The sequence below is a fragment of the Bufo gargarizans genome, chromosome 3 (genome assembly GCF_014858855.1).
Source record: "Bufo gargarizans isolate SCDJY-AF-19 chromosome 3, ASM1485885v1, whole genome shotgun sequence".
Classification (NCBI taxonomy): Eukaryota; Metazoa; Chordata; class Amphibia; order Anura; family Bufonidae; genus Bufo; species Bufo gargarizans.
This window is the reverse complement of record NC_058082.1, coordinates 100,134,304-100,152,212: the sequence shown is the minus strand read 5'-3', so window position 1 is coordinate 100,152,212 and position 17,909 is coordinate 100,134,304.

Here is a 17,909-nt window from a genome sequence, read left to right as displayed (position 1 = left end):
ATTCCTTTGGATGTGGTCTCTGATAGGGGCACGCAGTTTGTCTCCAGGTTTTGGAGGGTGTTCTGCTCTCGGCTTGGCATTCAACTTTCATTCTCTTCGGCCTTTCATACGCAGTCGAATGGTCAGACGGAGCGTACTAATCAAAACCTGGAGACCTACTTGAGGTGCTTTGTGGCTGAGAATCAGGAGGACTGGTCCTCATTCTTGTCCTTAGCAGAATTTGCATTGAATAACCGTAGGCACGAGTCCACGGGTAAGTTGCCATTTTTGGGAGCATATGGTTTCCATCCTCAGTTTGGTACCTTTTATGGGTCTGGTTCCTCTGGGATGCCAGAGGAGGAGAGATTCTCTTCTGCCTTATCCTCCATCTGGCGGAGGATTCAAGGGAATTTGGAGAGGATGGGTGAGAGGTATAAACGAATGGCTGACAAGAGACGTGTGACTGGTCCGGACCTGTGTGTGGGTGATCTGGTGTGGTTGTCCACTAAGAATATCAAATTGAGAGTGCCATCTTGGAAACTGGGTCCAAGATTTATTGGTCCGTATAAAATTTCTGTGTTGATCAATCCTGTGGCGTTTCGGCTGGATCTTCCGCAGACTTGGAGGATCCATGATGTGTTCCACAGGTCTTTACTAAAAAAATACGTGAGACCGGTGGAACCATCGCCATTGCCTCCTCCTCCTGTTCTAGTCGAGGGAAACTTGGAGTTTGAGATCTCCAGGATTCTCGACTCAAGAGTTCTTCGGGGCTCCCTTTAGTACCTGGTGCACTTGGAGGGGATACACGGTCCTCAGGAGAGGATGTGGGTTCCGGTGTTGGATGTCAATGCCAGCCGAATGGTAAGGGCTTTTCATAGGTCCCATCCGGATAAGGTTGGTCAGGGGTGTCTGGAGGTCACCCGTAGAAGGGGGGGACTGTCATGCCCCACTCTGACGATGTTCGGAGGTCGGCCAGGATAGCAACACGAGTTTAGTGTTTGTTTTGGAGCCGTGCTGGATCCGCCTCTCATCAGGTGCACTGGGTGGGGTCATTAGTTTAAATAGCACACCAGCCCAGTGCTCTGAGCGGATTATACAAATCATTGTGGTCTTGGAAGCTAGGAAGGAAGGTTGTCTGTCTGTTCCAGCTCAGAAAGATAAGTGTGATTCAAGTTTGGTTGTTTTGTGTCATCTCTCCCATCCAGGTTGTGTGCGAGCAGGCTGCTCCTATTTCCCCTCTTCACCATCTCAGGGAAGTTAGGGTTTTCTCAGCCCAGGCACGGGGACACATCACACCTACCTTTAAGGTCTGCATGTGGGCTGAGCAGTGCAGGGAAAGAGGTCAGGGATTAGCTAGGAGGTGACCCTTCCCCTGTCTCTCGCCCAGAGCCTGGTTGCTGGGTTATCTGTGAGTCTGAGTGCACGCCCGCCGTGACACTTATACTGTCAAAAGAAAAATCGCAATACGACTAATAAATTAATCGTATATTATTCGCGATAAATAGAAAAATTACGAATATTCGATTTCGACGAATATAAGACGAATATTGAATCGAATATTCGCGAAATATCGCGAAATCAAATATGGCACCTCCCACTCATCAGTTGAATGAGTCGTAGGGTTGTTTTTACAGGAATGAGAGGCACTAACACTACGGGGTCTCGTGTGTCCTATTGGTTCTAATAATGTGAACCTGGACATTCATTACAATAGCTCCTGTTATAAGGCTTCTACAGGCAGCTACACAAGCGCCTGCTTGTGTCATTTGCAGGCGCTGTTGTGCATGATATGTGGCAATATATTAGTAACTCTGTAGCCTGACGAGTGTTTACACAGTGTTACTTATGTTGATAGGGTCTGAGAGGCACTCAGTCTCAAGATAGAGATTATACAATCAACTTGAGTGCCTCCCCTCCAGCACTGGGAATTTACCCTAGCCTGATTTACTCTAGTTTAGAGTGATAACATGCCACTGCCAAGCATAAGATTTGGAGCCACATGGGAAAAATATAGCAGGCATCATCCACAGCAACATGGGCTGGCATAGGGAGCACTGATTCAGCCAGATACTTGGGAACTGTTCTCTATTTACAGTGTGGCCACTTCAGCCCTGATTAGCATGAAGGAACTTACATGTGCTACAACTTGGTGTGAACAGATCATACAGGTAAAACCTGAGAACAAGTTCCCTTTAAACCAGGAGGTAATATTATATTCTTATTATAAGCTCTTTTTTTTCCCAGGATAATATATTTCACAAGCTGTCTTTTAATGGGTATAGACATCTGTTCTGTTGGTACTACATGTGACAGATGGTCTGTGAGCTTGGCAGTAGGAGTCTATATATGCTCCTGGTCAAGTACAATGTGGCACATACTAGAACATAGGCAGATTGTGAGTAAATAGAGCGATGCTGGCACCACACACTGCATATTATTTTTGTTTGTTGCCTTTTTATTACCTTGCACAGTAACAGTTTTGTACACACACTGTATCCTTTTTAATATTTCCCCTTTAGTTGCTTTTATATATTCATATACAGTTAGGGCCATATATAGGTGAAACTCAAAAAATTTGAATATCGTGCAAAGTTCATTTATTTCAGTAATGCAACTTAAAATGTGAAACTAACATATGAGACTCATTACATGCAAAGCGAGATATTTCAAGCCTTTATTTATTATAATTTGGATGATTATGGCTTACAGCTTATGAAACCTCAAAGTCTCAATTTTGAGGTACCCTTTGCTCAGGGGTATGGATTAATTAGCTGACTACAGTGTGACACTTTGAGCCTACAATATTGAACCTTTTCATAAAATTCTAATTTTAAGCTGCATTAATGCAATTCCTTTTAATTTGCATTACTGAAATAAATGGACTTTTGCACGATATTCTACTTTTTTGAGTTTCACCTGTATATTTGGACACTGACACAAATTTAGTTTTTATTACCTGTTTACTAAAACATATTCAAGTTATAGTTATATAATGGACATGGACATAAAGTTCAGACTTTTAGCTTTCATTTGAGGGTATCCACATTAAAATTTCAGCTCCTTTACATGTGGCACCCTGTTTTTAAAGGGACCAAAAGTAATAGGACAATTGACTTAAAGGCTGTTTCATGGGAAGATGTGGGCAATTCCTTCATTATTTCATTCTCAATTAAGCACATAAAAGGCCTGGAGTTGATTTGAGGTGTGGTTCTTGCATTTTGAAGATTTTGCTTAGAAGTAAACAAGTAAAGGAATCTCTCTATGCAGGTGAACCAAGCCATCCTTCATCTGCGAAAACAGAAAAAACCCATCCGAGAAATTGCTACACCATTAGGAGTGGCAAAATCTACAGTTTGGTACATCCAGAGAAAGAAAGCACTAGTGACCTAAACAATGCAAAAAGACCTGAACGCCCACAGAAGACAACAGTGGTGGATGATCGCAGAATAATTACCATGGTGAAGAGAAACCCCTTCACAACAGCCAACCAAGTGAACAACACTCTCCAGGATATAAGCGTATCAATATCCAAATCTACTGCATGAAAGACTGCATGAAAGTAAATAGAGATGGCCTTGCGGTTCGCCCGGCGGTCATTTCGCGGCGAACTTTGTGTGTTCGCGATTCGCCAAACATGCGAACATATGGAGATATTTGCGCCCGCAAATATTCTTTTACATTGTGAAGAACTTGACCCATAACACATCCATCAGGTGGTACAGGACAGCCAATTGAGACGTTTCTGCACATGGACATACCCCCTACCTAATAAATAAACCTGATCTGGCTGACATTTTACATTCAGTGTTTTGCCAGTGTAAGGAGAGCTTGCTGTGTGGAGCAAGGACAGGCAGTTAGGGACACCAAATGCTAGCTAATAGAGCCACAAAAGTCCTTTTAAGGACTAGTATAGGTGTGCTATCGATAGGTGTGTGATACACAGAGGGGTGTGATATACTTATAATATACTTTTATAATGAGTCAAAAACACATTGATCTATATAGTGATCACCTGGAAGTCAGGGGCCTAGGGGCTAGGGGCTTACTAGGGCCATTTTTATAAAGGGGAAGGTTCCGGACGGGGTCGCTCTTATCAGGACGGGTGGTCTGTGGTTAGGCTATCAGGGCCAGAATAGCACCCCCCTGTAGGGCAATATCAGGGAAAGTTATTTTCCCACCCTGTCCTTCAACACCACATCATCATCTAGCCCAGGGATAGATGTATGTTCCTTCCCCCGGATTGTGGTAGGACATATGGTTTCTGATTTGGTGCCGCTGAGCACTTGTTATTGCCTACCACATCTATGGTTTTTGCTTAACTTTAATCATTTAATTTATTTTCATTTTGAGGGATATCTTTTCCATTCACACGTCCGCAAAATGGGTCCTCATCCATTCCGCAATTTTGCGGAATGGGTGCAGACCCATTCATTTTCAATGGGACCGGACTGTGCTGTCCGCATTTGCAGATCCGCATCCACATTTGCAGATCTGCACTTCCGCATCCGTGCTTTCGTTTCCGCAAAAAGAATAGAACATGTCCTATTCTTGTCCACAATTGCAGACAATATTAGGCATTTTCTATTATAGTGCCGGCGATGTCCGGTCCGCAAATTGCGGAATGCACATTGCCGGTGTCCTTGTTTTGCGGATCCGCAAAACACTTACGGACGTGTGAATGGACCCTCATAGTAAAATTATTAAAGGTTACGTTTTATCCTTATGTATTTTCTAATGGATTGCCTTCCTTGTACAATGTTATAATATTTTTTTTATCTTAGAAAGTATATTATAGTGCATTTGTATTGTGCGGCAGTTGTGTGCGGTTCTGCTGCGATACTGCAGGTATATAGAGGGTCAAGCGTTATTGGAACAAATAATTTCTACTGGTGTGATATACCAGTCCCCCCCCAAAAAAAACTGATTGAAGCGGGGTGTTATATACCAATATACTTTCTTTATAGTGTATTTGGGTACTGTATAGTGCATTTGCGCATGCGCGTACGCGAAAATTATATTGCCGATATTTCGCATTGAAAATAATTATGAATGGAGATCGCAAATTCGAATAATACATCTGGTATGTCACTGTCCATGTTGTGGGACTATTTGTGCACTTCTAATAATTATTTCTTGGCTACAAATATGAGGTTTTTCAGGTTCGCCTGCCATTAAAATGAATGGGACCCACCGTGAACTTGCGGTTAGCAAACATTTGATCGTGTTCACACGATCGCGTTCGTGAACACTTCTGGAAGAACATTCTTTGGACAGATGAAACCAAGATCAACCTCTACCAGAATGATGGGAGAAAAAAAAGTATGGCAAAGACATGGTACAGCTCATGTTCCAAAGCATACCACATCATCTGTAAAACACGGCGGAAGCAGTGTGATGGCTTGGGCATGAATGGCTGCCAGTGGCACCGGGTCCCTAGTGTTTACTGATGATGATTGGTTGGCATTCCATAATACAGATGGACAATGACCCAAAACATAAAGCCAAAGCAACCCAGGAGTTTATTAAAGCAAATAAGTGGAATATTCATGAATGGCCAAGTCAGTCACCTGATCTGAACCCAATAGAGCATGCATTTCACTTGTTAACCCTTTCACTAGTGACGGAACTGCATGCCAGAATCCTCTGCCGCAAGTGTGGAAGTACCCTAACACATCGAGGGTTAACAGCCGAACAAAACTCAATATTTATTACCCTGATTCTGTGGTTTACAGAAACACCCCACATAGTCTGAGAGCCATAGGATTTTTTATTTTTTGACTGATTGTCTTAGGTAGGGGCTCATTTTTGCGGGATGAGGTGACAGTTTGATTGGTACTATTTTGGGGGGCATATGCCTTTTTGATCGCTTGATGTTGCAATTTTTGATAAATGTAAGATGACAAAAAATAGCTTTTTTGGCAATGTTTTTATATAATTTACTTTATGGTGTTCAGCTGAGGGGGTAGGTCGTGTGATATATTTATAGAGCTGGTTGTTATGGACATGGCGATACCTAATATGTATACTTTTTTAAATTTATTTCACTTTAACACAATAATAGCATATTAGTAACAAAAGAATGATGTTTTATTGTCTCCATGTTTAAAGAGCTATAGTTTTTTTTTATTTTTTAAGTGATTTTCTTATGTAGGGGCTCATTTTTTGCGGATTGAGGTGACTGTTTTATTGTTACCATTTTGTGGGACATACACCTTTTTGATCGCTTGGTTTTACACTTTTTGTGATGCAAGGCGACAAAAATGGCTTTTTGTGACACAGTTTTTATTTTTATTTTTTTATGGTGTTTATCAGACGGGGTGGCTCATGTGATATAGTTATAGAGCTGGTTGTTACGGACACCGTGATACCTAATATGAGTAGATTTTTTTTATTTTTTAATCTCTTATAAATGAGTGTATATAGGAAAAGGCAATTTATAAAAAAAATTATTTACATTTTTATAAAAATAAAAAAATTAAACTTTTTTTATTTTCACACTTTTTTATCAAGTCCCACTTGGATCTTGAAGATCCAGTGGGGCTGATGGCTGTTCTATACTTTGCAATGCTCTTGCTTTGCAAAGTATAGTACTATCAGGTTTCCTAATAGATGGCAACACCGGACGCCTTTGCAAAGCATTCGGTTGCCATAGCAACCATCAGGCCTCTGCCATCGCAGCGCAACAGCCCCCTTCCTCTATTAACCCCATGGATGCCGCTGCCGTGGCATCTGAGGGTTTATAGCAGCGTGTCAGCATACAGCTCACACTCGCAGCTGATGGCGGCGGGTCAGGAACAGACATCACATACAGCAGGGGGACCACATCAGGGGCAGGGGGCACACATAGGGGCAGGGGAGGAGGTACGGCCAGCATGGAGGGGGCACTGATGGGGCATTTCCGGGACAGAAGTGAGCAAGCGTGCATGGCTGGCAGAAAGTTTGGAGGCAGGGCGCACGGGCGGGGGGGGGGGTTTGGGGTGCGCAATGATTGATGCAGGGGGCACAGATGGGGCCCACATATGGGGGGGGGCACAGAGCACACACGACCTGATTTTAGGCTCTCATCTGCACAGACTAACCAATCAGATCGATCTCCGGCAAGGAACTATTCTGATTGGTCTCTTTCCGGCATTACTGGACTGTATGCTGTCCGTGACAGTAGCAGTCATGGGGCAGAAGCTTTAATCCAAGCGTTTTGCAGCGCTTGGATTAAAGAGCTACCATAACGTTTATATACGTGGGTATGTGCAGATAGAATGTATATAGACGTCGTGAAGGGGTTAAAGGGGTTGTCCGGGTTCAGAGCTGAACCCGGACATACCCTTATTTTCACCCCGGCAGCCCTCCTGAGCCTGGCATCGGAGCATCTCATGCTCCGATGCGCTCCCGTGCCCTGCGCTAGATCGCGCAGGGCACGGGCTCTTGTGTTTTCAATAACACACTGCCGGGCGGTAACTTCCGCCCAGCAGTGTGTTCGGTGACGTCACCGGCTCTGAGGGGCGGGCTTTAGCTCTGCCCTAGCCGTTTTACTGGCTAGGGCAGAGCCAAATCCCGCCCATCAGTGCCGGTGACGTCACCGGGGTTCCTGTCAGCCCCATGGAGAGCCCGGTACGTCACCGGAACTCTGAAAAATGCCTTTGCCCTGCGCGATTTAGCGCAGGGCAAAGGAGAGCATCGGAGCGTGAACTGCTCCGATGCTCATGTCGGGGGGGCTGCCGGGGTGAAAATGGGGATATGTCCAGGTTCAGCTCTGAACCTGGACAACCCCTTTAAAGACTAAACTTCAGACAGAAAGGCCCACTAACAAACAGCATAGGGACGTCCATGAGTTCAAGACTTCAGGCAGCCATTGCCAACAAATGGTTTTCAACCAAGTATTAGAAATTAACATTTTATTTACAATTATTTATTTTGTCCAATTACTTTTGAGCCCCTGAAATAAGAGGATTGCTTTTAACCTCCTCAGGACCGCCGTACGCAGGATTGCGTCCTGCCGGCGGTCCTGCTCTTCTGGGTGGACGCATATACGCGTCCTCCCGCGAGAGCCGAGATTTCCTGTGAACGCGCGCACACAGGCGCGCGCGCTCACAGGAACGGAAGGTAAGCGAGTGGATCTCCAGCCTGCCAGCGGCGATCGCTCGCTGGCAGGCTGGAGATCCGAATTTTTTAACCCCTAACAGGTATATTAGACGCTGTTTTCATAACAGCGTCTAATATACCTCCTACCTGGTCCTCTGGTGGTCCCTTTTGTTAGGATCGACCACCAGAGGACTCAGGTAGCTCAGTACAGTCGCACCAAACACCACACTACGCAAAAAGCATACGGACATCTGAATGGAGCCTTACAGGGGGGTGATCAATGACAGGCGGGTGATCACCCATATACACTCCCTGATCACCCCCTGTCATTGATCACCCCCCTGTCATTGATCACCCCCCTGTAAGGCTCCATTCAGACGTCCGCATGATTTTTACGGATCCATGGATACATGGATCGGATCCGCAAAACACATGCGGACGTCTGAATGGAGCCTTACAGGGGGTGATCAATGACAGGCGGGTGATCACCCATATACACTCCCTGATCACCCCCCTGTCATTGATCACCCCCCTGTAAGGCTCCATTCAGACTTCCGCATGTGTTTTGTGGATCCGATCCATGTATCCATGGATCCGTAAAAAATCATGCGGATGTCTGAATGGAGCCTTACAGGGGGGGTGATCAGTGACAGGGGGGTGATCACCCTGATCACCCCCTGTCATTGATAACCCCCCTGTAAGGCTCCATTCAGACGTCCGCATGTGTTTTGTGGATCCGATCCATGTATCCATGGATCCGTAAAAAATCATGCGGATGTCTGAATGGAGCCTTACAGAGGGGGTGATCAGTGACAGGGGGGTGATCACCCTGATCACCCCCTGTCATTGATAACCCCCCTGTAAGGCTCCATTCAGACGTCCGCATGTGTTTTGTGGATCCGATCCATGTATCCATGGATCCGTAAAAAATCATGCGGATGTCTGAATGGAGCCTTACAGGGGGGGTGATCATTGACAGGGGGGTGATCACCCTGATCACCCCCTGTCATTGATAACCCCCCTGTAAGGCTCCATTCAGACGTCCGCATGTGTTTTGTGGATCCGATCCATGTATCCATGGATCCGTAAAAAATCATGCGGATGTCTGAATGGAGCCTTACAGGGGGGGTGATCAGTGACAGGGGGGTGATCACCCTGATCACCCCCTGTCATTGATAACCCCCCTGTAAGGCTCCATTCCGACGTCCGCATGTGTTTTGTGGATCCGATCCATGTATCCATGGATCCGTAAAAAATCATGCGGATGTCTGAATGGAGCCTTACAGGGGGGGTGATCATTGACAGGGGGGTGATTACCCTGATCACCCCCTGTCATTGATAACCCCCCTGTAAGGCTCCATTCAGACGTCCGCATGTGTTTTGTGGATCCAATCCATGTATCCATGGATCCGTAAAAAATCATGCGGATGTCTGAATGGAGCCTTACAGGGGGGGTGATCAGTGACAGGGGGGTGATCACCCTGATCACCCCCTGTCATTGATAACCCCCCTGTAAGGCTCCATTCAGACGTCCGCATGTGTTTTGTGGATCCGATCCATGTATCCATGGATCCGTAAAAAATCATGCGGATGTCTGAATGGAGCCTTACAGGGGGGGTGATCATTGGCAGGGGGGTGATCACCCTGATCACCCCCTGTCATTGATAACCCCCCTGTAAGGCTCCATTCAGACGTCCGCATGTGTTTTGTGGATCCGATCCATGTATCCATGGATCCGTAAAAAATCATGCGGATGTCTGAATGGAGCCTTACGGGGGGGGGGTGATCAGTGACAGGGGGGTGATCACCCTGATCACCCCCTGTCATTGATAACCCCCCTGTAAGGCTCCATTCAGACGTCCGCATGTTTTTTGTGGATCCGATCCATGTATCCATGGATCCGTAAAAAATCATGCGGATGTCTGAATGGAGCCTTACAGGGGGGGTGATCAGTGACAGGGGGGTGATCACCCTGATCACCCTGATCACCCCCTGTCATTGATAACCCCCCTGTAAGGCTCCATTCAGACGTCCGCATGTGTTTTGTGGATCCGATCCATGTATCCATGGATCCGTAAAAAATCATGCGGATGTCTGAATGGAGCCTTACAGGGGGGGGTGATCAGTGACAGGGGGGTGATCACCCTGATCACCCCCTGTCATTGATAACCCCCCTGTAAGGCTCCATTCAGACGTCCGCATGTGTTTTGCGGATCCGATCCATGGATCCGTAAAAATTATACGGACGTCTGAATGGAGCCTTACAGGGGAGTGATCAATGACAGGGGGGTGATCAGGGAGTCTATATGGGTGATCACCCCCCTGTCATTGATCACCCCCCTGTCATTGATCACCCCCCTGTCATTGATCACCCCCCTGTCATTGATCACCCCCCCTGGTAAGGCTCCATTCAGACATTTTTTTTGGCACAAGTTAGCGGAAATTTTTTGTTTGTTTTTGATTTTGTTTTTTCTTACAAAGTCTCATATTCTACTAACTTGTGTCAAAAAATAAAATCTCACATGGACGCACCATACCCCTCACGGAATCCAAATGCGTAAACATTTTTAGACATTTATATTCCAGACTTCTTCTCACGCTTTAGGGCCCCTAAAAAGCCAGGGCAGTATAAATACCCCACATGTGACCCCATTTCGGAAAGAAGACACCCCAAGGTATTCCGTGAGGGGCATATTGAGTCCATGAAAGATTGAAATTTTTGTCCTAAGTTAGCGGAAAGTGAGACTTTGTGAGAAAAAAATCAATATCCGCTAACTTATGCAAAAAAAAAAAATTCTAGGAACTCGCCATGCCCCTCATTGAATACCTTGGGGTGTCTTCTTTCCAAAGTGGGGTCACATGTGGGGTATTTATACTGCCCTGGCTTTTTAGGGGCCCGAAAGTGTGAGAAGTCTGGGATCCAAATGTCTAAAAATGCCCTCCTAAAAGGAATTTGGGCCCCTTTGCGCATCTAGGCTGCAAAAAAGTGTCACACATGTGGTATCGCCGTACTCAGGAGAAGTTGGGGAATGTGTTTTGGGGTGTCATTTTACATATACCCATGCTGGGTGAGAAAAATATCTTGGTCAAATGCCAACTTTGTATAAAAAAATGGGAAAAGTTGTCTTTTGCCAAGATATTTCTCTCACCCAGCATGGGTATATGTAAAATGACCCCCCAAAACACATTGCCCAACTTCTCCTGAGTACGGCGATACCACATGTGTGACACTTTTTTGCAGCCAAGGTGGGCAAAGGGGCACATATTCCAAAGTGCACCTTTCGGATTTCGCAGGCCATTTTTTACACATTTTGATTGCAAGGTACTTCTTACACATTTGGGCCCCTAAATTGCCAGGGCAGTATAACTACGCCACAAGTGACCCCATTTTGGAAAGAAGACACCCCAAGGTATTCCGTGAGGGGCACGGCGAGTTCCTAGAATTTTTTATTTTTTGTCACAAGTTAGCGGAAAATGATGATTTTTCTTTTTTTTTCTTTTTTCCTTACAAAGTCTCATATTCCACTAACTTGCGACAAAAAATAAAAAATTCTAGGAACTCGCCATGCCCCTCACGGAATACCTTGGGGTGTCTTCTTTCCAAAATGGGGTCACTTGTGGCGTAGTTATACTGCCCTGGCAATTTAGGGGCCCAAATGTGTGAGAACTTTGCAATCAAAATGTGTAAAAAATGCCCTGCAAAATCCGAAAGGTGCACTTTGGAATATGTGCCCCTTTGCCCACCTTGGCAGCAAAAAAGTGTGACACATCTGGTATCGCCGTACTCAGGAGAAGTTGGGCAATGTGTTTTGGGGTGTCATTTTACATATACCCATGCTGGGTGAGAAAAATATCTTGGTCAAATGCCAACTTTGTATAAAAAAATGGGAAAAGTTGTCTTTTGCCAAGATATTTCTCTCACCCAGCATGGGTATATGTAAAATGACACCCCAAAACACATTCCCCGAATTAGATCCCTCCGCGCCTACCTCCCGGCACCCGAAGGGAGCTGAAGCGTGCGCCACAAAGCGATAAAAAGCACCTCAGTGGGGCTGGTAATTGCCCCGGTGCACAACTAAAATTAGATCTTATACAATAGAGACCCCACTGTTTGTATATTACAAGCGATATTACCCGGGGGGGGGGGTGGAGCTTGCTGCAGAGCTGTTCGGCTGCAGCTCATGTGAGCTCTGTGAAAATTGTAAAGAGAAACAACAATATCTCAAAGGACTTTTTAATCCTGAAATCCCTAGATCCTGACACAGGACACCTCAAGGCTGCAATAGGTAGTAATATTGGGGACAATTGTGGGACTATTACCTGCTCCTCCAGGCGCCACCTGCACTGTATAGACGGGACCCGGCTGCAGCTCTAATAAGGAGATTCATCCGCCGGCTCCATCACAGGCGGGAAATTTGAATTAAAGTGCACATTATTAAGCCTAACAGCACTGTTCATCTGCATAAAGCTCCTAACACTGCCATTAAGGTGCAAACCTGCCTGATTGAAAGTTAACTGAGGAGCAACACTAAATAAGGACTGCCAACTGTGACTTAAATTAAAGGCACAGTAGCCAGAATCTTAAAGTGATACCTGCAGGGTTAAATGAGACATATTCCTCTATGGGGTCACAAGATCCTCCCATATAAAGTCATACAGCCCTACACAAGTCTCCAGCCGCAGCGACTGTTTTCTCACCCCTTAAAGGGACAGTAACATATTTCCACAAATATACTAAAAGAAGGAAGACCCTATCGCTCATCACCATGAACACTTGAAGCTATAGCTCCGTAAATGAGATCGCCACCGCTGCTTTGTTAGCACAAATTGGCATTCAGACCATGGTAAAAATTGGGGGCCCCAGACCAGGTGATCAAACCACACTGGATAAGAAAAACCCTACCAGTGGTGAGATGGATAAATTTATTAAAAAAGCAGCCGTCCTACACGCCTCTAAAGAACCCAAAATGGCGCAGACTCCAACCCGCGCCCAGCGCTCAAAACAAAATGAGCTGACAGATTATGCTACCGGAGGTGAAGATGATTCAGATGACCTTCCAATCTCACGCTCCTTCCTGAAGGATCTACTTTCATCCTCCCTAGCTTCTGCCCTAGAACCATTAAGCTCCGACTTAGCCGCGATTAAGCAGGATATATCGCAGGTGGGAGGCCGTGTGGAGACATTAGAAATCACCCAAGAAGCAATTATCCGTCACCAATCTGAAGTGGCGCAGCGCTTCCAGGCTATTCAACAGAAGATGAACTGCCTTTGCAACTCTCTGGAAGATCAAGAAAACAGAGGTAGACGCAACAATCTACGATTCCGCGGCGTCCCTGAAACTGTTGAAACGGGAGATGTTGCTAACACAGTGGTACAAATATGTATGTCCCTCCTGGGTCCAGAATCCGCGCATGAAGTAATCTTGGAAAGGGCACACCGCGCACTAAGGCCCAAACCTGCTCCCCCAGCTCCACCAAGAGACATTATCTGCAAATTCCTTAGCTTTCCTGTCAAAGAAGCAGTAATACTCAAGGCGCGACAGTCTGGCAAAATATCCTGGGATGGCCAAGACATACAAATCTTCCAAGACCTAGCACAATCTACCCTGGATAAAAGAAGGTCCCTGAAACCTCTTACAAGCTGGCTGAGGGAACACAGGATCCCTTATAGATGGTCCTTTCCCTTTGGCTTGTCTTTCATGTACGAGGGCCGCAGACTTTCCATCTCCAACTATACTGACTTGGATCAAGTCTTTGAACATCTTCAGATCGAGCCCCTCCAGATTGACAACTGGGACCCCATCCAGGACCTGTCTAACCTACCTGAATTGCCACATCCAGACATCTGGGAACGTCAACGCACCCCAAGGCGTCAAAAAAGCCCCAGAATTTCCAGAAGAACAACGTCCAGAAGACTACCAATGGACAATTAACTAATCTTTAGAAGTCCACCTTATTAGCCAGATTCTACACACCATGGCGATCTCTCTAACATGTTCTTTTTTTTTTTTTTTCCCCCAACACAACATAGGCATCTACATGCCTTTTTTCTTGCTAGTTTCACTAGCAATGTTTGTTTCTAGTTTTGATGTTTCTTATTATGTTTCAGGATGTATCCCGTTCCGCGAACTCTTTAATTACCCGAAATTGTGGAGGTTGTCACATACTCATCTGTCTTTCCAGAAAGATCTTGGACGCGTGTCCCTGGTGAAGGGGAGCATTGTAATTGCCCTCCCTCTCTCCATAAGGTAACATGGCGAACCTACAAATTACATCTTACAACGTGAAAGGTTTTAATGCCCCATCCAAACGTTGTCAAATCCTTTCCACATTAAAGAAAATGGGATGTTCAGTCTTACTCCTCCAGGAGACACATTTTAAATTTAACCACTATCCTAACCTTTCCCACTCTTGCTTCCCTACCTGGTATCACTGTGGAGCCAATTCCTCCGCCTCCAGGGGAGTTAGCGTGGGCTTTAGCAAGACTACCCCTTTCACCTACAGGGACAGCGTCCGGGATCCAGATGGGAGATTTATTTTCCTAAAAGGGGACATTGCTAACCAAACTTATACGTTTGTTAATGTGTATGCCCCAAATGTCAACCAGGCCGCTTGGCTTCATGAAACACTTCAGACTCTAGATCATTTCTGTGAGGGTGTTACCGTCATGGGAGGTGATTTTAACCTTACGCTAGTCCCACCTTTAGACTCCTCCTCCAAAAAGTCTTCAATTTCTAATAAGGCCCTTAGCAAATTGAGGAATTATCTCCATGACCGCCGCCTGGTTGACATCTGGAGAACCCTAAACCCTGATGTTAAGGATTACACATTCTACTCTCACCCCCATAGGTCCTACCAACGTCTTGACTATCTTTTAATTTCCTCCCAGCATATTCAGCTCTGCACTAAGGCCCAAATTGGTTCTATTAATCTCTCTGACCATGCTCCATTTGGATCAATATTCTCACCCCAGATAGACCCCCTAGAACTTTTAGATGGAAGCTCAATGAGCAATTAATCCAACCCCCTGATAATAAAGAAAAGATTCTTACATGGTTAAGGGATTTCTTTTCCTCCAATGATACCCCTGGCATTCACCCCTATACCCTATGGGATACGCATAAAGCCTATATCCGTGGTCGTCTTATCAGCCTAGGCTCTTACATAAAAAAAAATAGGTTAGCTCGCATTGAATCCCTCCTGAAGGACATTAGAGATATAGAAGCCCTTCATAAAAGCTCCATGTTAGATACCCATTTAGCAAAATTAAAACTTCTCAGGACAGATTTAAAAAACCTTCTTAATACCCAATCCGCCAAGTACTTCCTCCATGCCCAATATAAATATTTCGCCCACGGAGACAAAGCGACTAAATTTATGATGTCCCGCATTAAAAAAAGGAAGACCCAAAACTTCATATGTAAAATACGGACTAAAGAAGGAAACATGCTTACTGACACACAAAATATAGCCCGGAGATTTTCGGAATTTTATCATTCCCTTTACAATCTTCCCCCCCAGGAAAATATTAATCCGAATATCTCTCATCAAGACTCAATAAAACTTTTCCTCCGCTCCATTAACATCCCCCGAATCTCAGAAACTCAGATCAATTCTCTTAGCTCCCCTTTCACCAAAGAGGAACTTCTCTTAGCGATTAAACAGCTCCCGAAAGGGAAAGCCCCCGGCCCAGACGGGTTCCCCGCTTTATATTTTCGCTCTTTTAGCCCCATTCTCCTACCATACTTACTTAAAGTTTGTAATCAAACTTTACGAGGAGACCCCCTATCCCAAGAGATGACCAAAGCCAATATCACTATTATCCCTAAAGAGGGGAAAGACCCCACAGACTGCGGGAATTATCGGCCCATTTCCCTATTAAACCTAGATTTAAAATTACTAGCTAAACTCCTAGCGAACCGCCTAGCCCCTATACTACCTCAACTTATCCATAGAGACCAAACAGGATTCATTAAAGGTAGGGAGGGTAAAGACAACACTGCAAGGGTAATAAACATTTTACTTCATGCCTCGAAATTTCACCTACCCCTGGTCATGATCAGCACCGACGCCGAAAAAGCATTTGATCGAGTTCACTGGAACTTCATGCACAGCACTTTAGAACATTTTGGTATTCCCGGCGCCTTTATACGCTCGGTCCAGGCCATGTATACTAGTGCCTCGGCGTCGGTGCTGGTCAATGATACTACCTCAAATCCCTTTCCCATAAAAAATGGGACTAGGCAGGGGTGCCCCCTTTCCCCCCTGCTATTTGTTATGATATTAGAACCCCTCCTTATCCAAATACGCTCTGAGGAGATCATCAAGGGTCTCAAACTAGGCGAACAGGAACACAAGATTGCTGCTTTCGCTGACGATCTCTTGATAATATCCTCCAACCCTGAATCCTCTCTCAGACACATTTATCCTATCCTGGAAAAATTCAGTTATCTTTCCAACTTTAAAATAAATATGAAAAAATCATATATTCTCAGTATAGGGCTCAATCACAAACTTAGATCCAACCTAATCCTCTCCTCCCCCTTTAACTGGGAATCTCCCTATATATCGTACTTAGGGGTCAAGATTCACACGGACACAAATGTGCTATATAAACTAAACTACCCCCCTTTACTGAACTCGATTAAAGACCAATTAGAGGCCTTGAACCCCCCCTTACTGTCCTGGTTTGGACGTAAAAACATGGTATTATCTCTCATCCTGCCTAGGTTAAATTACCTCCTCCAAGTCCTCCCCATACCTGTTCCTAATTCCTTTTTTCAAGCCCTGGAAAAACACATCCGCTCCTTTATTTGGAATGGGAAAAAGGCAAGAATTAATATAAACACCTTACATAGACCTAGAACCCAAGGAGGCATTGGTCTCCCAAACCCCCTACTATACAATAAGGCCATACTCCTCTCTAGAGCCTTGGATTGGTTTCGGAAACCTGATAACAAATCATGGATTAGCATGGAAATCCCTCCCCATCTTACAACCTTTAGAGCCCTTTTGGTAGATCCCCATATCAATATACTCTCACTCTTTAAACACAACCTCTTGACATTAGCCTCTGTCGAAGCTTGGAGATGGTTCCAAAAATCGAAATGGGGCTTCCCGTCCCCCTCCCCTCTTATACAGATCAGAGACATAATCAGCTTGGCTCCCTTAGAACTCATACAAAGTGTTCCCAAAGCCCTCCACTCATCAGCCATCCCCATAATCTCCTTATTACATAGGAGCGTGGGAGGCGCACTAGACAGAGAGGTCCTTATCTCCTCATTACCGGAGATCGAGTCTTACCCTCATATGCTCTCTTTTCTGGTGACATATATAAATAAGCATATCCCCATATCCTCCCTCCTCAGACCCCTTACGTGGTTTGAAAGCCTTATCAATAATTCCTCCCCCCCGAGGAAACCCATTTCCTCAATTTACAAATACCTTAGCACAACAATTCTACCTCCTAAGCCTTCTTTCATAAATTCATGGGAAAAGGACTTAAATGTAAATTTTTCATCTGAAGAACTCTCCATATTATTCAAAACACCACATATCTCCTCAAGATGTATTAGAATTCAGGAGAATGGGTACAAAGTGTTAACCAGATGGTACAAAACGCCTGATATCACATGTCGTTACGGAGACGGTAATTCAGACAAATGCTGGAGATGCGAAAAGGATCGCGGAACCATGTTCCACATTTGGTGGTCATGCCCTTTAATTTCCGACTGGTGGAGGAAGATTTTTAAAAAAAGCAATGAAATCTGTGATTCAAATATAACCTTTTCACCTTCACCGGCCCTACTCGGTCTACCTCCGGATCACACAATGAGCCCTTCTCCTCTCCT